This window comes from Gossypium raimondii, chromosome 13 (assembly GCF_025698545.1).
Source record: "Gossypium raimondii isolate GPD5lz chromosome 13, ASM2569854v1, whole genome shotgun sequence".
Taxonomy (NCBI): Eukaryota; Viridiplantae; Streptophyta; class Magnoliopsida; order Malvales; family Malvaceae; genus Gossypium; species Gossypium raimondii.
Genome location: NC_068577.1, coordinates 25,113,442 through 25,136,570, shown reverse-complemented (window position 1 = coordinate 25,136,570; position 23,129 = coordinate 25,113,442). Strand labels below are relative to the sequence as shown.

Here is a 23,129-nt window from a genome sequence, read left to right as displayed (position 1 = left end):
TTCCAAGATTTGAAATCTTGATTTTCTTGATTCTTGAAATCGCTCAAAACAGAAAAATTGGACCAAGATTCGGTTTCTTGATTTTCTTGAAAACAAGAAAGTGAATCTTGATTTTCTTTTTACTTTGTGTACGCATCTAAGGCCTTGCTAATGAAGTCTTGAACGATTTTATTTAGTTTCATACATATTTGCCTGGCCTTCGACCTCATTATTGGGCCTTGTGGTAATTTGAGCCCATCACGTTCTTGAGATTGAGTTGGGCCTTTGTGACTCATATCACACTTCAATGTGACACGCCAGATTCAGGCCTAACTTCTAGGTCGGGTTTAGGGTGTTACATTTAGTGGTATCAGAGTCAAGTTGCAAAACTCGGCTGTGGAATGGGTTTCCATTTACTAAAAGTATGTTGAGGATGTCAAATGAATGTGAAAAGTATTGAGATATGATTATGTATGAGATTTTGTGACATATTGCGTATGCATTGGGTTGGGATTGTAACAGCCCGATTCTAGGCCTAGTCGGAACAGTGGTTTCGGGACCACAAATTTGACGAGGGAAAATATTATTATCATTATATTTTTATGGTCTAAAATTTCACTGAAAAATTTCGTGAAAATTTCGTTTGAAAATTTCGACGTTTGGGCAATCAATTTAGTCAAAAGGACTAAATTGTAAAAAGTGCAAAAGTTGAGTTCTACATGTTAGAGGTGTCCAATTGTTATGAAATTTTAAATTGGAGGTCTTTATGTGGTAATTAGACTATTAGTTGATTGAAGGACAAAAATGGGAATAGGATTAGTGAAATAGATTTTTTTAAGTAAGGGCATTTTAGTCATTAGTAAATAAATAGAATTAAAATGGGAAAAAGATGGAAAAATGGTGTCCATCTTCATAAGTTGCTTCCGAAATTTGAAGGAAGCCATATCTAGGGTTTCTTCACTTTCTGAAGCTCATAGTAAGTGCATCCTAGCCCCGTTTTTAATGTTCTTCGCATTTTTGAGATCCTCGTAGCTCGGTTTACCTTATTCTACCATTAATTCATGTTAGGGTTCATATTTGGAAAAATACCCATAGGTGAAATATGTTCATTTTTCTATTTCATGGTAGAATATGAAGCTAGAAATTATGTTAAACAACTTTTGCTAAGCAATTTTAAGCGAAAACGGGTAAATTGACATAATCGGTAAAAATATTTAATGTTCAAAAGTACATGTTAGAGTGAGAATTTGATGTTTCCATAGAAGGAAAATGTGTTCAGCATGTTGTAAAGCATGCGAATAAGGAGTGAAATTTAATTTTCGAGCTTTGGGACAAAAATGTAAATATGCAAAAGTTTAGGGACAAAATCGTAATTTTTGCAAAAAGTTGAGTTGAGGACCGTTTTAATAAATGTGAATATTAAATAAACTAAATTTTCTATTATAGATCAAGAAAGAAGAGAAGACAACCTCAATTGGGAAAAGGAAAAGATCGCGGAGTAAATTGCAAAATTTCAATATTTTGCACCGAGGTAAGTATGCATGTGAATTAATGCATTATTTTAATGTTATTCAATATATTGTTGAGATTTGATTGAATATAGAATAAATATTTGATGTAGATCATAAAAATGTGGTTAAGTTTGAGAAAGGTGGTAAAATGTTGAAAAACAAGGTTTCCGAATGAACACTCGGAATAGACCAGAAAACATTGAATAAGAAGGGGTTGCTAAGTGCTGATTCCCCGAATTATTGACTTTAAAGGTGGTTGCTAAGTGCTGATTCCACCGTATCTTTGATTGTGAAAGGGGTTGCTATGTGCTGATTCCCCGTATTACTGAATATAAAGGTGGTTGCTAAGTGTTCATTCCACTGTATCTTTGACTGTGAAAGGGGGGTTGCTATGTGCTGATTCCTCGTATCACTGAATTTAAGGTGGTTGCTAAGTGCTGAATCCACCGAGTAACGGATAATATTTCGAGTGTTCAACAGGGAAATTGGAAAGGTGAATGTACATATGAAATGGACAAGATTATGTGAGGAATATTGGGTTTGATATTTAATCGACCCATGTGTAAGATGGTATGAAATATCAAAACTACAAAAAAATAAATCTAGAAATAAAATAGTTTTAAACAACAACAGTAGAGAAACTTTGTAAAATAACCATAAATGGTGGAAATTCAATTCGAGACTGAATAATATATGAAATTGAAGCTGAGTGAGTCTATTTTCACATGAAAGAAACAGAGCAAGAAAAAGAGTTAGATATTTTGAAATATTTAAATTTTAGTGAGACAGGGTAGAATTGATTTCGAAATCCCCTATTTCAACTTTGGAAAATCACCAAAAATTGTAAACAAATAATTATGGCTTGTAATTTACATTCTTGGATTTCTCAATGAGTCTATTTTCAAGAGAAACAAAGAAGAACATTGTTTGAGTTCTGTACAAAGAATTAAGTAAATTTTAGTGAAGAGAGGTCAGAGCTGTCAAGCAGTGAAATAGGGGAAGGTTTAAAGAATAAAATTTATTAATTGGATAAACCTAAAATTCTGAAAATTTTATGGTAGAAAGATATACAAGTCTAGTTTCAAGAAAAAATTACAGAACTTAATTTGGAGCCCTGTAACTCTAGATAAAAATTAATTAGTGATCATGATGCAGAAAAATAGCTTCTGGAAATTGAACATATAACTGTATTTGGTTGAAATATTGAAGTTATTTGAAATTGTGTTTCGAAAATTTGCAGGAGGGATTGAATGTTTATGAAAAGGAATTATGTCAAAATTTTTGTAATATATATATATATATTAGTAATGATGTATCTCAATTGGAACAATTACAAGTGTTTGAGTTCTAGTAATACCTCGCACCCTGTTCCGGCAAGGGACTTGGGTAAGGGGTGTTACAGGGATTTTATAGTTGACGGAGGAGTTCTGTGGAGTACTGGTGGCATATTAAGTCCGCATTATTTGTAGTCAGTGCACTGCACCTGGAGTACCAAGGGGAATGGCGATTTATAGAATTTTTACTAGTAGCTTGTCTACATTTTTACTGGCAGAATTTTTTGCATATTGTTTTTGGTGGTTTTAACCGCAACGGGCTTAAGCCCATAATGTTTTAGAGTTTGGATGATGGGTTTCGAGGAACGTGTGGTGTGTAGCGGATGGTATGGGTAGGAACCCTTTTGCATTGCATCATGCTCACGATATATTCAAATGCTATTGATTTATTATATGTGTTGTATTGTGTTGTATTGAATGGCATCGGAATTAACGATTGTTACTCGAATGAATGATGTCACATGCTCATACACCATTTAACATCAATTTGATGATGACTATGTAATCATATAAAACTACTATGATAGTTCTATTTTCTTCTGTTAAAGCTAATTTGTTTCACTGTATTCGATATTTAAGTTTGTTTAAATAATTATTTGACTCACACTGAGGTTTTCATAAGATCACCCCCAATAATGTTTATCTTTTTAGGTAAACCTCAAAATTAGGATCGAACTCGGCATTCAGAGAATCACCTTGGGCCTCTGACTACTTTTAATAAGTATTAATTAGTCTCTATTGGTTTTGATTTGTAATTTTTAATGACTTTTCTTCTGGGATTTTTGCATGCATGGATTACTCAAGCATAATAAACGAATAATGCATGATATCGGACTTAAGTAAAATTTGATATTGTTCTCTAGTTTCCGCTGCATTGCAAAGGAACTGTTTTTGAAAACCAAATCTGTAAGGCAACTAAGTTTCCAAAATGACTTGAAAAATGGTTTTTTCACTGCATTAGTTTAACATCAAGTTTTTTTTAAAGAAGAGTGACAAGCAAACAGCTTTTATAAAACAATACTATCAACAATAAAATGAATCCTAAGTATACACAACCTAATGAATGAATTCTTTTAAGATAACTCAAAGTACAACTATGATTTTATCTGAAATTAGTTTATTTAAGGTCTTCAAAAGTAACGTAAGTTAGCTTAGCCATTTCGGTGGCTAATGTAGCCTTCTCAATCTAGCTATAACGCATAGGTCGAGTTTTGGAGGTTACGTGAATCGACCGAAATCTCACATTATCCAGCCATTTTAGTATATCTCGTAATTTTGTTTTGGGCTGTGGCATGTATATAAGAATTTTTTTGTCAATATGCAAATGATATGCTAATTGTATATTTAGTGCAATAGATGATGTGAAAATGTTTGGATGATGTGTTTTGGTTTGGTAATCCTAGTGATGAATATATGGTCATAATGCTTGAATTGGTGATTTGATATGTGTTTTTTCATATTTGGTTATTTTGGATGAGGTTTGGGTATGAATTGATGAACAATGATATGTGCTTTAGATAGCTAAATTGTTATTTTGAAAGTCTATTAAATGTGGTGTCTTTGAAGGACACATTGGTTAGTTATTTAGGTGTTTGAATGAATAGAATTATGGTCTTTTGTGGTTAGGTAAATTTTTAGCATGAAATGAATTTTCTAAGTTGAGATTTTTACAATTTTTGAAATAAGTATCGATACTTTGGCATTTGGTATCGATACTTGACCCAATGAACAGTATCCAAAAAAAAAAAACAGAATGCCAAAATAATATCGATTTTCAATTGAGTATCGATACTTTTTGGTAAAATATCGATACCATCAACTAATTATTGATACCATTGTTTTACAAAGAAAACAAAGTTGAATTTTGTATCAATTTTCAATTGAGTATTAATACATTTTGTAAAATATCGATACCATCAACTAATTATCGATACCATTTTTTTTACAAAGAAAATATAATTGAATTTTGGTATTGATTTTTCTGAAAAGTATCTATTGGGTCTTGATTCCAATTATGAACTTTCATTTAGCTTTAAAACTTAATGTTTTGAGATTTAATCCTATTGTATGTTTAAAGTTTACAAATATATCTTCTTAGATTTCTAAAATTAAATTATATATATTAGTTTACATGTGATTGATATGCTAAATATTAGACTTTTGTGTATAATAAAGTGATTATCAATTGTCTAGCTTTGTCGTAACATCGTTTATTTGATTCTGGCAACTGGATCGGGTAAGGGCTGTTACAAATAGAGAAATTGAAAACATTCAGAAATTATTATGGTTTCACCAAAATGGAGAAATGAAATCATTTGGAAATGAATGTGGTTTTCTCAAAATGGAAATGGAAATGAAAATAAAAATGAGAAATGATTCATTTACAAATGTATGTGGATTACTCAGAAATAATTAAAAGAATGAGTTTATGTTTTTGTGAAGTTTTAAAGCCCAAAAATGAATTTTATTGGGGGTAAAATTGGGATAATAAATTATTTAATTGGAAAGTTAATGTCTATTATGGAAAAAGAAAAATATGTATTTGGTTGATTAAATTAAAAAGTGATGGGTTAAAAGTCCAGAAAGCACATATACTGGGCCCAATACAATGAGAGGCCTAAATCTCTATCATAATACATATGAGGGAAAACACACCCTATAAACCCATCTCCTAGTTGGACTGGGAAGTTGTTTTTCTATTTGAAATAAACGTCTACGATTCAACAAGGGTTCTACCTTCTCTCATTATAAATAGATGACATCGGTAGATCTATTTACACAACTTTGTGAGATTGTTACTTGTAATGCTTAAGTTTGTGCAAGTGTACACAGTCGTCATCAAGTAATAAGTAAATATCGAGTTATCGTCTCAACAGGGATTGTATTTGTGCTAAGTCACTTATTTTGTAAAATTATATTAACAATTTGGTAAATAAAAACACAATATAGTTGAGAAGTGGTGATTAAAATGTAGTAAACTAAATGCAATGATCCCTAATGCCAATTAACCTAAGTATACAAACTATATGATTGAAATAGATTTTAGTAAAATTAAACAAAATTTGCAACAATTATAACATAAATAAACTAGGACAATTACTTTAAATAAACTCCATTTATTATCAACATGTTTAATAATATTCAGAAAAACATTCCATGGCAACTCAATCTTTCATGAGTTTGGAAATCACATTAGGTCCTTTCAGAATCCTTTACTTAGTAAATACGCATTTTACTGATCCTTATTTACTAAGGGTTTCTTAACATTCGTGTGAGGTAACAGGGACGTGTTAGGTTTGGAACAATTTAATCACACAAATCTAAAAACTATGCAGATAACAGAGCTTGGTTAGAGTTGTTATGCAACCTACAATTCAATCGTGTTAGGATCTAAATTGAGCATGCACATTTCAATTATGCATCCATTAGTCATCGTCTGGTTAGGATCGTTTAGCTAATTCAGGTGCATTTCAATCACGTATGAACGAAATACAGACCTGATTTTAATTGAAAACATGATCGATTGAGTCACAAACATTATAAGCATGAATAAAATAAATATTATTTAATCAAAACAATCATCCTAACTTAAATAAAATTAAGCTAACATTGTTGTAAACAAGAACAAAGAACACATATCAAACATTTTTATATTAAGTTAAAGAAAAGAAAGATTAAACCCAATTCAGAGTGGCTATCACCCAAGACTCTGACTGATGAGACTCCTTCGTTCCTTTGCTTTGCTCCTTTGCTGATAGTTCTCTAAGGTGGCCGACCAAGGGTTCTTTAAGAGGTTTAATTGCTAAAATCTCTATGAAGAGATGATGCTAGGCGTGATAATGGAAAAGGCTAAGAAAAAAAGAGAGAATGATGCTTGATGGATGCTGGAGGGATGATGAATGAAGGAATGAGAGGATCTTATTTATAGGTGAGGAGAGAGAGATAGTTTGCTAAAAATAGGAGTTTCCATCTTTTGAAGCATCTTCCATGGGCGGCCGGCCATAATTTTAGTAAGTTGAGCTGATTGTTTCTTGATTCTTGGTCAATTTAAGTGCCACAAAGACTCAGGACTGATAGTCGATCAAGTGCAATTATGTAAGTAAATCTCTAATTTCTTCAACTCTTCAAGGACCTTGTGCAATTAAACCAAAAAGTGGTTTATGGACAGCCATGTGCAGCCGAATTTTGGGTTGACTTGGTCTCCAATTTGGACGGTTTTGTAATCATGCAAAGCTATCAGACCTTTCCAAAATAAATCAACAAGTTAGAGGACTAAAGAATTAAATTTATCCAATTTAATTAATTAATTAAAACCCAAATTATCAACGAAATATTTTAAAATGAATTATTAAATATAATTTTATATTTTATTATTTAATTTAATTATGCATGGCCCACTTTATGTCTTAAAAAATATAATATATTCAAATTAATATAAAATAAGCCATTTATTACATGAAAACTATATAATAAAGCATAAAATCACATTTTAACTATTTCTATGTCCTGATTTCATATTTTCACATATTTCATTAATTTATTGAAAAATTACTTAGTTTTAACAATAGATTAAGTAAAAAGGTGATAAATCACATAGGAAAAATCCTATATATTTTTCCGTTTACACACCCCCAAACTTAAATCATTGCTCGTCCCGAGTAATGTTTATGCACAGGAAAAGGTCATGCTAAGGAAAAAATGCTAATTGTGTAAGCAACATCAATCTTTGTCCCATAATCATGCATTGATAACTTTATGCTTATCGATCTTCTTTATTAACAAGTAATTCATATGCAAACATTCCTTAAGATTATACTAAGCTTCAAAATTGCCAACACGAATCATATTTTACATGTATGTCGTAGCCATAGATAACATTCTTCATTCAACATAATTTCCTATCAATCAAGCAAACAATTACAAGGCTTATTTATGATCTTCATATGTTGAACTTAGGACTTCCTCTCCACTAATTTAGGTGACATAATCATCAAATCAACAGGTCTTTTATAAGGTTGTAATGAGGCTCGGTTAAAGGTAGGGATTTTAAGAGATGGGACATTTCGGTGTAAAAATCTTAACCTTTAACTTTTTCTTAGTTTACTCGTAATACAAGCTTTTTCTTTAAGTGAACCTTTGGAACACCCCCAAACTTATTTTTAACTCAAACTCATACATTTTTCATTTTTTTTCAAAGACTGAGTGAACTTTTCTTCGCTTTTTTTTAAGCATGAGCACATACATCTTTATGAAAATTTCCTCAAATGTTGATTCCCAAGACAACTTTAGTTCAGATAGGTGCACAAATTTAGGATAGCTTTAAAAAAATGATAATTGGCTTATAATGTAGGCTCATTGCAAAAAAACTAGCCTTTAAGCTCAAAATTATAGTTTCAAGGGTCTAATATCATAGCGTTGGCTTGAAAAGGCTCAAACGATCCAAAGAAATAGTGCCTATATCATTTAAGATTTTTATGTCCCCTAGGATTTCGCCTCAAGAAAGTTACTAAGTCAATTCTAAAGATATAAACCTTCATGCATGTTTAATCTCAAAAGAACTAAGCTTTCCTGGCAAACATTACTAAGGCTAAGATCATACAAGCATTCCATTCTTCATGATAACATACTTTCACTTAGATAAAATCATCATTCATACTTGCATACAAACTATCTCAGTAACAAGAATATCTCTAAACATTCATTTATTAAAATATACTTATGAAATAAATGATTAAAAATACTTGAAAATTTTAAAAGTTTGAGCAATTTATTTGCCTTACCTCCTTTAAAAAGAAGCAATGTACTCATTGCAAGAGCAAAGTAATGAATAAAAATTGAACACAAGGTAGGGTTGTAAAGAAAGAGAGGTGAGTCATTAAGACTGCTTAAGTACTAAGTCTTCCCTAATAACCTAATCCTAGACATGTTCATTCCCATTACCACATCACTTAGTCTTATTCTTTCTAAAAAAGTGCTAAGTTTGTTCATGCTTGCTTTGTTTTATTCTGCAGAAATTAAATCCTAATTATGAAAGAAATAAATTCCTAAAGACCTAGAAATAATTAAATAAATAATAAGACAAGAATCCCCCTTTTATTTTTTCTGACTTATTCCCCTTGTCTTCTTTAGCTCCATCTTCGCTTGCATCGTTAGTATCTTCCGTCTATGTCTCAATGATAGCATCTGGGAACTCAAGAACAAAAAGTATTAGAGATATTCTTAAAAGTATTTTGAATTGAGTCATCTCTAATTTTTGCATATTTCTAGTAAGTTTGTTGTTGATTGTGCATGAACTTGCACATATCCATCAAAATTGACAACTCTGATTTCCTTGAAGTACTTGTAGAACTTGGCATGACAGTTGTATATTCAGGTTCAACACTTAGCTTGACTGGTTCTTCTTCTGGCTCAACCCTTGGTTCAAGAATGTTCGGTTCCTTATCAGATTCTTCCTTTTCAGTGTCTGTGACTGAATTAGCTTCAGTTTCAGTTCCATCTATTGACTCCTCTGTATTCGGCTCAGTTGGCTCTTCTTGCTCGCCTTGATTCAGTTCATGCACCCTCTCTACAAATCTTTCAAGATCATAATTTGTAATGCATCCTTGAACATATCACCCCTTCAAATTTGCTTGTGTTTTAACACGGGCCTTTAAGCAAAGTGAAGTGATTAATGATGGGAAATAAGCACTTCCTGCCTTCTTTTTAGCACAATCATGAATCTCCTTGAGGATAATTTTCCCAACATTAATGGATTTTTCTGTCAAAATTGCATATAACAAAAGCATCCGTTCCATCAAGATGGTGGAACTATGTGAGATAGGCATAAAACTGTAGCGAACAAAATAAAACTATTCCTTTGCTACTGGTTTTAAGTATTCTCTTCGACAAGAATGGCTCCCATACTTTCTTATAATCTATTGGGATCCCAGATTTGTCACAACATCAAGCACTTGTTGAAGAAAATCCCAATTGATATTGTTCATCATAGGGTAGTACTCATCTTCTTCAACATTAGGTAAATTAAACAAATCATTGATGGAATTAGAAGTAAGAGGTACCTTTTTCTTTCGAACGATGACTTCAGTAGCATCTTGCGTAGTCAAACTAGCATAGAATTCTCAAACTATTTCATCATCGGGAAGTGAACGAGCATCACAAAATCGTTCCCACTTGAGAGCATTGATTGTCTTTCTAATCGGTATGGGAACAACCGTCAAATCATTACTGTTCAAGTCAAAACCTTTTTCTGGCATCAGATTGATGCTTGAAGATTGAATCAAATCTCTCTTTCACTTCTTCATTGATCAAAATCGGGTTTTCAGGAGTAGTCTTTGAAGATCTTGTTCTTTTGCGAGACATGATATCTTTTCCCTAAAATTCGACAAAGTTTCTGCACAAAGGAGAAAAGAGAAATCGGCAAAGTGGGTAGAACTTGCTACGGCAAAAATCTTGCGACAGCAAGGATGGTGCGACGACGAAGACGACATGCGACAGCAATGGTGCTGCTTCGACAATCTCTTTGCAATGGCAAGAGGGAATTTTGATAAAAAAAGGAAGAGAACTAGGGTTTCTTCCGGGATTTGAGGTTGACAGCACAAAATGGAGATTTAAGAATTTTTAGGGTGTAAGCAAATTACTTTGAGGGATATGAAAATTAGTAGAATGGAAAGGGGTTTATATAGGGAAAAATTAGGGCAACATGTAGCAAAAATTTATCTACATTAGGGTTACTTGGGCGGCAAGCAATAGGTGTGACGGCAAGGCATGAATTTTTCCCTCCTTTTTGCTGTCTTGGGCCTTAAACTCAGACTGTGTCTTACTAAAAAAAACTGATTAGTACTTGGGCCAAATTTGATCCCCTTTATTAACATAAAAATTTAAAATTTAAACAGAACAAATGAAATTTAAATATTTTAAGTCTTAATTAGAAAATTTCTTCTTAACAAATTACATTAAATTAATTCCTAGGAAAGGGTGGAGGGTTCACAGCGGTCCCGCTTAAGTTCCAATCTCCTTAGACAAAATTAATTAAATGTAATAAGTTAAGAAAATAAATTCTAATTATTTATTTATTTACAAAATGAGTTCATGAAAAATTAAGTGTTTGTTAATTTGAGCGAGGATTCAATTTGCTCAACTTCACCATCCCTGTAGTGTTTGAGACGTTGACCATTAACTTTAAACGTACCTCCGTAATTGTTGTATAATTCAATAGCTCCATAAGGATAAACTCGGTAGATGGTATAAGGTCTTTTCCATCAGGATTTCAGCTTCCCAGGAAATAACTTCAACCTTGAATTAAACAACAAAACCTTCTGACCTTCTTTAAACTCGCGAGGTTGTATATGGCTATCATGCCATCTCTTTGATCTTTCTTTACACATTTTGGCATTCTCATAGGAAAACAACCTTAGCTCTTCCAGCTCATCAAGTTGTAACATCCTTCTCTCACTGGCTTGCTTAAGATCAAAGTTCAACTGTTTCAAAGCCCAGTGAGCTTTATTCTCCAACTTTAATGGCAAATGACATGCCTTTCCAAAGACTAACTGATAAGGAGTTATTCCTAACGGAGTCTTAAATGCCATTCGATAGGCCTATAATGCATCATCGAGCCTTCGAGACCAATCTTTTTTGCTAGGGCGTACTACCTTTTTAAGGATACCTTTGATTTCGTGATTCACTATTTCAAATTGCCTACTAGACTGAGGGTGATAGGCAGTAGCAATCTTGTGCTTCACATGATATTTTCAAGTAACCACTTAAGCTATTTGTTCACAAAGTGAGAACCTTCATCACTAATAATAGCTCTTGGTGTCCCAAATCTTGTAAACACATGCTTATGTAGGAATCGTATGACTACCTTAGCATCATTTGTAGGCTATAATTCAGCTTCAACCCACTTGGATACATAGTCCACAGCAACTAAGATGTATTTGTCCCCATACGAAGAAAGAAACGAGCCTAAGAAGTCAATGTCCTATACGTCGAACAATTCATTCCTCCTTGATATATTTCCAGTTCTTTGGCATTTATCACAGTTCTTCACATAAGAATAAGTATCTTTAAATAGTGTAGGCCAAAAGAAACCTGCTTGCAAAATCTTTGCTGTAGTACATGAACCACCAAAGTGTCCCCCACTTGTAGATGAATGGCAATGATATAAGATCTCAGCAATCTCGCTTTCAGCTACACACTTTCGGATTATATTATTTGCACATTGTTTAAACAAAAACGGATCCTCCTGAAGATAATACCGACTATCATGAAGGAATTTTTTCCTTTGTTGGTATTTCATTTGTCGAAAAATTATTTCACATGCAAGATAATTGGCAAAATCAGCAAACCAGGGTATTTCATGAATTCAATTTACCTCAAATAAGTGTTCATCTGGGAAATTCTTGTTGATAGGCACACATGAATGAGTTACCTCATTTTGCTCCAACCTCGACAAATGATTAGCTATTTGATTTTCGACACCTTTTCTATCTTGGATCTCTAGGTCAAATTCTTGGAGTAAAAGTATCCAACGAATTAGCCTTAGTTTTGCATCTTTCTTCGTGAGCAAGTATTTAATGGCCGCGTGGTCAGTAAATACTGTAACTTTGGTACCTATAAGATATGAGCAGAATTTTTTAAAAGCAAAAACTATAACGAAGAGTTCTTTTTTGGTTACCGTATAATTGCATTGGGCTCCCGTCAAAGTTCTACTTGCATAGAAAATAGTGTGAAACACTTTATTTCTTCTTTGACCCATCACAGCTTCAATGGCATAGTCACTTGCATCGTACATTAACTCAAAATGTGAGTTCCAGTTAGGTGTAACGATTATTGGGGTTGAGATTAACCATTTCTTTAGATCTTCAAAAGCTTCTAAACATGCTTTGTTGAAATCAAACATTGTATCTTTCTCTATCAACAAACACAACTTTTTAGAAATTTTTGAGAAATCTTTGATAAAACTTCGATAAAAACTGGCATGGCCTAAGAAACTTCTGACTCCTTTTACATTCATTGGGGTCGATAATCTTTCAATCACGTCCACCTTTTCTTTATCGACTTCAATTCCTTTCTTTGAGATCTTATGACCAAGACAATCCCTTCCTTAACCATAAAATGGCATTTTTCCCAATTAAGGACAAGATTCGTCTCTTCGCATCTCTTCAGTACCTTAGTAAAATTACTCAAACAGATATCATAAGTGTTACCAAAAATAGAAAAATCATCCATGAAAACCTCAACAAAATTTTCAACCATATCAGTAAATATTGCCATCATGCATCGTTGAAAAGTTACAGGTGGATTGCATAAACCAAAAGGCATTCGCCTAAAAGAAAACGTACCGTATAGACAAGTAAAGGTTGTTTTATGTTGGTCCTCTAGGGCTACAACTATTTATTTATATCCCGAATAACCATCTAAAATATAATAGAATTCATTACCTACCATTCGATCTCACATCTGATCCGTAAACGACAACGAAAAATGGACCTTCCGAGTGCTTTATTCAACTTTCTGTAATCAATATAGATTCTCCAACCGGTAACAGTTCTTGTTGGAATTAACTCGTTACGCTCATTTTCAACAATCGTGATTCCACATTTCTTCGGTACACATTGCACTGGACTTACCCACAAACTATCTGAAATAGGATAGATGATTCCTGCATCTAACCATTTGATCACTTCCTTTCTCAAAACTTCTTTCATAATAGGATTGAGCCTCATTTGCCCATCAATTTGAGCTTTTTCACCTTCTTTTAAAATGATTTTATGCATGCAAAAAGAAGGGCTTATACCTCAAATATCAGCTATGGTCTAACCAATTACTTTCTTAAATTTCTTTAGAATAGCAATTAGTTGCTCCTCTTGATCTTTCGTCAGTTTCACTGAAATAATCATAGGTAAAGTAGAACAATTACCTAAATAAATGTATTTCAAATGGGAAGGAAGTACCTTTAGTTCGAGTTTAGGTGGTTCTTCAATTGACAACTTGGGTTGCACAAATTCTCTGACTTCCAACTCCAACGATTCAAACCGCGTGGATTGAATAAAATTTCTCGGATTGGCTTCCATCAAAGCCATGTTTTCTTCACCTTCTTCATCCTCTAAAGGGTCAAAATTTAAGGCTTTCTCCAATTGATCTTCAAAATTTCTTTCCATAGAAACCAAGGTTTTTATCTCTTCCATAACTGAACACTACTCTGCCAGATCGGGAAATTTCATCGCTTTAAGAATATTAAAGGTTACCTGATCGTTTTGGAATTGCATGGTGAGTTCTCCTTTCTTCACATCAATTAATTTTTTTCCCATGGCTAAGAAAGGTCTCCCAAGGATGATCGACACTTCCTTGTTTGCTTTAAAATCTAAGATAATGAAATCAGCAGGAAAAATAAATTTATCGACTCTTACCGAAACATCCTTGATCTTTCCTTCGGGATATGCTAAAGATCGATCCGCTAAAGCGTCACAGTTGTAGGTCTTATTTCACCTATCTCTAACATCTTGAAAATAAACTTAGGCATCAAGTTAATACTCACTCCTAAGTCACACAAAGCTTTACCAGAATAAGATTCACCAATTTTACAGGGTATAATAAAACTTGGGTCTTTCAATTTCGGTGGCAGTTTGTTTTGCAGGAACGTACTACACTCCTTTGTCAAGGCAACAGTCTCATACTCACTTAGTCATTTATTCTTGGATAGTATATCCTTCATAAACTTCACATTATTCGGCACTTGTTCTAAAGCCTCCACCAACAGAATATTGATGTGTAACTGCTTCAGAACATCCACAAACTTCTTTAATTGCACATATTATTTTTGCTTGTTTTACTGCAATCTTTGCGGATATGGAGGTGAAGGAACTTTCGGTTGAACCAGACAACTTTTCTGAGTAGGTAAATTTGCATCCAAAGAAGATGTTAAAATATTTGAATTCACTAAGTCAGGGTTCACCTTTTCAGACTTTGCACTTTCTGATTCCTTTGGTGTAGGAACTTCAACAGCTGGTTGATTATTCTCAACGGGCTTATCTTCAACATCAATCAATTGGGGTTCTAGAATTTTACCACTTCACAATGCCACTGCCTTGATATGTTATTTACCCAAATTTCTTGAATTCTCAGTATCGCTCGGAAAGGTTTCTTAAGGTCTATTACGTAGCTCCGTAGCTAACTGACCCATTTCATTTTCCAAATTTTTCAGTGTTGGTGCTTAGCTTTGGATCAAAGCGTCATTCTTTTCTATATAGGCTTTCAACAAGTTCTTCAAACTGTTTGATGCCTTAGCTTGAGGTGGTTTTGGAGCTTGCTGGTTATACCCTTGAGATTGGTTGGGTCTTTGTTGCAATAAGTTGTTTTTTGGTCCATTTCCTTGGTTTATCCAAGAAAATTTAGGATGATTACACCATGAAGGATTGTAAAAGTTGAACTAGGGTCCTTTTCCACTCCTATTTTAATATTGGTTCCCCATATAGTACACTGACTTAGGATTTGATGGACAATTCTCGAACGAATGACCTTCCCCACAGTACACATAGGAAACTATTTCAAACGGACTGGGTGGCTGATCTACAAAATTATTAGTACTATTAGCGGTTAACTATTTTAACATAGAAGAAATAGACGATACCTGAGCTGATAACGAAGTGAGGGTGTCAACTTCATGAACTCCAGCTACACGTCTTCCTGAAGCTGTTCGATTTGTTGGCAATTGATAGTTATTACTCGCGATCCTCTCGATGATCTCATAAGCTTCATTATAAGACTTAGACAAAATTACACCATTCGCGGAAGCATCTACCATCAATCTTGTATTTTCATTGAGACCATTATAGAATGTCTCCAACTGGATACAATGAGGAATCTCATGATGAGGACACTTACGAAGTAACTCCTTGAATCTCTCTCAAGTCTCATACAAAGACTCGTCATCCAATTGTTGGAAAGTTGAGATCTCGTTCCTTAACTTACCGTTTTTGCTAGGTGAGAAATACTTAACCAAAAATATCTCTACTAATTCTTTCCATGTAGATATGAAACTTGGTGGCAATGAATTGAGCCATGCTCGTGCTCGATCCTGCAACGAGTATGGAAACAACTTCAACCTCAGTGCGCCTTCAGTCACACCAGCTATCTTGAATGAACCACTCACCTCCATAAATAATCGGAAGTGGAGATGTGGATCTCCCGTGGGCATACCACTAAATTGGCCCACCGTTTGTAGCATTTGAAACATCACTGGTTTCAATTCAAACTAGGTTGCCTCAATATCTGGCCTTCTACTTCCTGGGTTTAACTCACTGAAAGGTGGCACACCATATTGTCTGATGCATCGATCCCTATCATCGGCAATGATAATAGGATTTCATACATAATTGGCTTCATTACCTTAGTCTTGATTCTGATTTCCAAGGTCTATCTCGACTAGTCTTTGAGCTGTTTATTCACGTCTTTGTTGTCTGAAAGTTCGCTCAATTTCAGGGTCTACAGGGAGTAAATCGATAATTCGATCTATGCTCATAAACACCTGAAAAGAAAATCACAAAAATTAAAAAGAATAAGTTAGTAATGTTAGAAATAAATTAAATTGAAAATAAATAATTTCAAGAAAAAAATGACTATGGCAATAGTTGACAATCCCTGGCAACGGCCTAAAAACTTGTAACGCTAAAGTTTGTGCAAGTGTACATAGTCGTTATCAAGTAATAAGTAAGTATTGAATTATCGTCTCCACAGGGATTGTATTTGTGCTAAGTCACTTAATTTGTAAAATTATATTAACAATTTGGTAAATAAAAACACAATATAGTTGAGAAGTGGTGATTAAAATATATTAAACTAAATGCAATGATCCCTAATGCCAATTATCCTAAGTATGCAAACTATATGATTAAAATAGATTTTAGTAAAAGTAAACACAATTTGCAACAATTATAACATAAATAAACTAGGATAATTACTTTAATTAAACTCAATTTATTATCAACATGCTTAATAACATATGGAAAAACATTCCATGGCAACTCGATCTTTCATGAGTTTGGAAACCACGTTAGGTCCTTTCAGAATCCTTTACTTAGTAAATACGCATTTTACTGATCCTTATTTACTAAGGGTTTCTTAGCATTCGTGTGAGGTAACAGGGACGTGTTAGGTTTGGAACAATTCAATCATACAAATCTAAAAACTATGCAGATAACAGAGCTTGGTTAGAGTTGTTATGCAACCTACAATTCAATCGTGTTAGGATCTAAATTGAGCATGCACATTTCAATTATGCGTCCATTAGTCGTCGTCTAGTTAGGATCAATTAGCTAATTCAGGTGCATGTCAATCACGTATGAACGAAATACATACTTGATTTTAATTGAAAACATGATCGATTGAGTCACAAACATTATAAGCATGAATCAAATAAATATGATTTAATCAAAACAATCATCCCAGCTTAAATAAAATAAAGCTAACAGTGTTGTAAACAAGAACAAAGAACACATAGCAATTATCTTTATATTAAGTTAAAGAAAAGAAAGATTAAACCCAATTTAGAGTGGCTGTCACCCAAGACTCTGACTGACGAGACTCCTTCGTTCCTTTCCTTTTCACCTTTGCTAATGGTTCTCCAAGGTGGCCGACCAAGGGTTCTTTAAGAGGCTTAATTGCTAAAATCTCTATGAAGAGATGATGTTAGGGGTGGGAATGGAAAAGGCTAAGAGAAAAAGATAGAATGATGCTTGATGGATGCTTGAGGGATGATGAATGAAGGAATGAGAGGGTCTTATTTATAGGTGAGGAGAGAGAGATAGTTTGCTAAAAATAGGAGTTTCCATCTTTTGAAGCATTTTCCATGGGTGGCCGGCCATAATTTTAGTAAGTTGTGCTGATTTTTCCTTGATTCTTGGTCAATTTGAGTACCACAACAACTCAAGATTAAGACTTGGTCAAGTGCAAATCTTCAGGTAAATCTCTAATTTCTTCAACTTTTTAAGGACCTTGTGCAATTAAACTAAAAATTGGTTTATGGGCAGCCATGTGCAACCAAATTTTAGGTTGACTTGGTCTCTATTATGGACGATTTTGTAATCCAGCAAAGCTATCAGACCTGTCCAAAATAAATCAACAAGTTAGAGGACCAAAGAATTAAATTTATCCAATTTAATTAATTAATTAATACCCAAATTATTAACGAAATATTTTAAAATGAATTATTAAAAATAATTTTATATTTTATTATTTAATTTAATCATGCATGGCCCACTTTATGTCTTAAAAATATAATATATTCAAATTAATATAAAATAAGCCATTTATTGCATGAAAACTATATAATAAAGCATAAAATCACATTTTAATAATTTCTACGTCCTAATTTATTATTTTCACATATTTTATTAATTTATTAGACAATTATTTAGTTTTAACAACGAATGTAACTAGAAAGGTGATAAATTACATAGGAAAAATCCTATATATTTTTCCGTTTACATTACTCTACTGAAAAATAAAGAGAATTTATTCTCAACTATTAAAAATATTTTTCAAAAATAACAATTCTACCGATTCAATTGATTTGAGCCCACACTCGAAACAGTTCATGGTACGAGAGTAGCAAAGAAGTTCGTTTGGTGAAAGCCAAAAAATTAAGGATCTGCTTATCCAAAAACATAGGTATGGTTTCGGTCTAATGTTTATTGCTATAAATATCACAAATCGGGTCGATTTTCAAAATATTAATTTTTCATTGTGTAAGAAAATCGTTTTCAAACTGGATTTATTCCAATAGTCACTGTTAAGGAACTATGGGAAAATCTGAGACAAAATACATGACAAAAGATGCTACTAGTAAGAAATTTCTTGTCATACATTTCAATAATTATCAAATGATTTATGATTGTTCTGTCATGGAGTAATTTCATGATATTGAAAAAAGTGTTAAATTAGTTTAAGCAATATGATATGAAAATGGATGAAATAATTGTTGTATCCTCCATTATAGACAAACTTCCTCCATCTTGTAAAGATTTTAAAAGAAGTTTTAAACATAAGAAAGAGGGAATATCTTTTGAGGCTTTAGCAAATCATATTCGTATTGAAGAAGAATATTGAAAGTAAGATCAGAACCTAGATTATGAAAATGCCAAAGTACATGTTACGGAGGAAGTACAGAGTACTAAACCATCCAAGAGAAAGTTCAAATAGACTGTTAGAGCACTTAAGTTCAAAAAGAAACAAAAGGGCTCATGCTACCATTGTGGTAAGCCGAGATATTTCAAGAATGAATGTCGATTTTTAATGAAGAAATCTTCTTCTAAGGCTTATAGTAACGAAAAGTTTGTTCCCATTATTTCTAAAATTAATATTGCGCAAGATGATAATTCATGGTAGATTGATACTGGAGCAACCAAACATGTGTGTAACGACAAAAGCATGTTCAAAAAGTTCACCTAATATGAATATGAAAATGACTTGTACATGGGAAATTCTTCCACTGCAACACTCGAAGGCAAAAGGTCTGTTCAACTACAATTCACTTCTGGAAATGTTTTAACCTTGAATGACATATATTATGTACCAGAAGTTAAGAAGAATTTAGTGGTTGGAAGTCTATTGAATAAGTTTGGTTTCAAACTTCTTTTTAAGGCAGATAAGTTTATGTTGTCTAAAGGAGGAATTTTTTTAGGGAAAGGGTATATGTACGAGTGTATGTTCAACACCATTTTGTTTTCCTTTTAACTTTATGGAAAGGGTTTCTAGTAATGTTAGTTAACATACAGGTATTGTATTTTTCAATATTATACATTGCAACAAAATGGTGTAGCTTAAAGGAAAAATAAAATCCTAACTAAATGGTAAATTCAATGTTATCATATTCAAGTCTTGGACAAGGTTTTTGGAGAGAAGTTATTCGAATATATTTTCACATGTTGAATAGAGTTCCTAATAAGGAAACTAAAATAACCTCCTATGAGTAATGGAAGAAAAGGAAACCAAACCTTAATTATTTTAAGGTTTGGGGCTGTAGAGATATTGTCAAAGTTACAACACCTAAATGTAAAACTTTAGGTGAAAAAGGAATTGAATGCATATTTATATCATATGATTCAATTTCAATTAATATTTTTATTCAATCAATAGATGTCATTTTTAATGAAAATAGATTTTGTTCTATTTCAAGACTTTTATATCCACAATAATTCATTCATTCTTCAAATGAGAATGAGATTCCATTGGAACAAGTTAATAATAATGATGAACCTTGTCAAGAATTAAGAAGAAGTAATAGGATTAAATGGGTAAAAAAATTTGGACCGGTTTTTATTATGTTCTTTGTAAAAGGTAAAGATTAAAGTATACGCAATAAGATACCTTATTGCTATAATACAAAATAAGATCATATTACACTTGAAGAAAAAATGAAATCTCAAGACTTTGCTTTTTGAAAAGAAGCTATAAATGATGAGATGAATTCAATAATGGGAAATTAAACTTGCACCTTACTTGATCATCCACCGGGTTCCAAGCCAATAGGCTATTGGTCTACCGCAAATCGTTGTAGCGAATTAAACCATTTTCGTACTTGAGGATATCATATAAAAGCAATTTCGTTAAGTTTTTACTTAGTTTTTAATTTAATTTCACAAATAATAAAAAGTGTGATTTGAGCCATTTACATGAACTTATGGGCCAAAATAGGCCTAAAGGGTGGCTAACATATTTAGTGAGCGTATAGGACATCATTTAGAGGCATAAGAACATGAGATTGGCCGCGATGTTGCAACATAGAGGGTCGATGTTGCAACATAGAGAAATCACTTAAAAGGAGCAAAATGCCTTCAGTGTTGTAACATAGACAGGGTGTGCTGCGACACAACCCTGAAATCTAGCCTAAGCTTATAAACTTCCATCATTATCGTGACATAGGCAGTAAGGTGTCGCGACATTGCCTTGATGAGGGGAATTAATGAGCCAAGGATGTTTTGGTCCATACAATTGACTTTAATGCTAAAACGTCAACTGAATTAGGTCAATGGATGACGACCAACCCTAAGCCTATCAACAGACAACTCTAAACACTTCTTAGACAGTCTTTATTGGAAGTTTGAGTAGACGAATTTCATTTATTTTTATTCTTAGTTTCTTTCTAGTTTATTTTGTACTTAGGTTTCCTTTGTCATTGTATTTTTACTTTTTATTTTCTTTCATTCTTTGGATGATTTGTAAAGACAATCGAATCTTTGCGGATTATCATTTGTGCTAAATCAATATACCGGGATTCTTCTTCAACTCTATTCTTGATCTGTTATTTATGTTTATCTTTTCAATCAAGTTTATGATGTTTATTAGATCCACGAGGAACTAGTCCTTTTATGGGAGATTAGCGAGTGGACGAGAGAGTAATTAACTTCTATGTAGGGTTTCTTAGCAGATTAGCTAGTTGGCATAGGATGAACCTAAACCCTAGGCCTGACAATCGTAGGAAGTCATCTAGGTGTGAATGAACCCCAAATTGGTATTGCCTATTTGTGAACACCTTACCCAATCTGGTTTAGACTGTGAGGTCGAGCGATAAGTAGTTCTTACCGACTTAGTAGTTTAGTGGAAGATTGAGAGATCTTGCTAGGTTAATGACTAGTTGATTGAATAGAACCCGAAATAGGAGTTTGTTATGACCACTGAAGCAAGTTAGTTTTTCGTCCATAGAATTGATAAAGTCTACAAATTATTTTCGTGTCTTTATTTTAATGCATTTGAATTATTTTTATAAAATATGATTTTTAATCACCTTAGGATTCATCATAATATAATTTGATTAAATTACTAATTAGATCTATTAACATAAGAGTTAGGGTTAGTTTAGTTTCGCCTCCCCTAGGTACGATCCTTAGAGTACTCTAATACTTCGTTGCATAAATCTATATACAACCTGACCCATATACTTGTGGAAATTGCCTAACGATTATATTTGGTTGCATGATTTACACTCTAGGCGTTAGTACGTCTGGAGGCGGTGAAGTTGTTGGCGTCGTTGTCGGGAGGCAATGCCACTCAATTAGTTTTAAGTTTTACGATTAATAGAATAATTTGGAAAAATTTAAACTATAGATATGATTTTAATTTTTAGTTGTTTCTATTTTTTACTAACATTTCTCTTTTTCTCTATAGGCGGTAGTGTTCGTGCAAAGTCATGGATATTTGTGGCAAGACATCCATAAGGGAAGTTTTTAAGACTAACCATATGAAACTTAACTTGTAACATACCTCTTCCAAATTAATTTGTTGATCGAATTTAGTAAGATGATGCGGGTGTTAGAGGCAATTCCCTTTAACATGAACTGGTTAAAGCCTAGTATTGCTCGACCTGTTATTAAGAATCGCCATTTTGAATTGAACCCTTGTAACACCCCTAACCTTGTTCTGGCGATGGATACAGTTTACAGTTGTAACAACCCGTTTTCAGTGAAACCGGAATGCTGGTTTTGGGACCACAAATTTGATATGAGAATATTTATTTTTATTATTATTTTAATTCTACAGTATGTTATTAGTATCGTATAAAAAACCTCGTTAAGAAATTTTACCATTTACATGCTTAATTCGATAAAAAAGACTAATTTGTAAAAGGTCCAAAGCTTGAGTTCTACAAGTTAAGGGATTAAATAACTATGATGTTGAATGATTGGAGGGTTTATGCTATAAATAAACCATTAAAATCATGACTGGATAATTATGGACACTTTATTAGGTGATTTAATGGTTATATTACAAGGTTAATTAAATAATTTAATAAATAAATTAAGTAAAACAAAACAAAATTTTGGTATCCTCTTTCTCACTTAGTTTCCATTGATTTTTGGAAAAAGAAAACACCATTTTTGGTTCTTTGAAGGTTCAACTAGGCTACCTTGTGCATGTAAGCAATTTTACATCCCGTTTTTAATGATTTTTATGTTTTCGGGATTGTTGTAGCTTAATCTAGCTAGCCCAGGGACTAATTTGTAAAACTGTTAAAAGAATTAAGGTTTTCCATGAATGAATCCATTTTTTTTATGAAGTTTTATGGTAGAAAATAAAAATCTTGTTGTTAGATAAACAACTTTTGTTAAGTGATTTTTAATGAATTTGTCAATTAGGGATTTAATTGTAAAATGTAAAATATTCATGGTATAATTTGTGAAATAATGAAATGTATGGGCTGCTATAAGCTTTTATGATATTCGATTAGGCCTAGGTAGGGATGAAATTTCATGAATTTCATTTTACGAGCCTAAGGACTAATTTGTAAGAAATCAAAAGTATAGGGGCCAAA

At 32.9% G+C, this 23,129-nt stretch overlaps 1 non-coding gene across 1 annotated transcript; it reads left to right on the top strand.

The window, feature by feature from the left end:
• The first annotated feature begins 15,684 nt into the window (after positions 1 to 15,684).
• On the top strand, positions 15,685 to 15,791 carry LOC128036492 (small nucleolar RNA R71). The gene has a single exon (XR_008193287.1). It is a non-coding gene; the product is annotated as a small nucleolar RNA R71 (small nucleolar RNA).
• Positions 15,792 to 23,129: the final 7,338 nt, after the last annotated feature.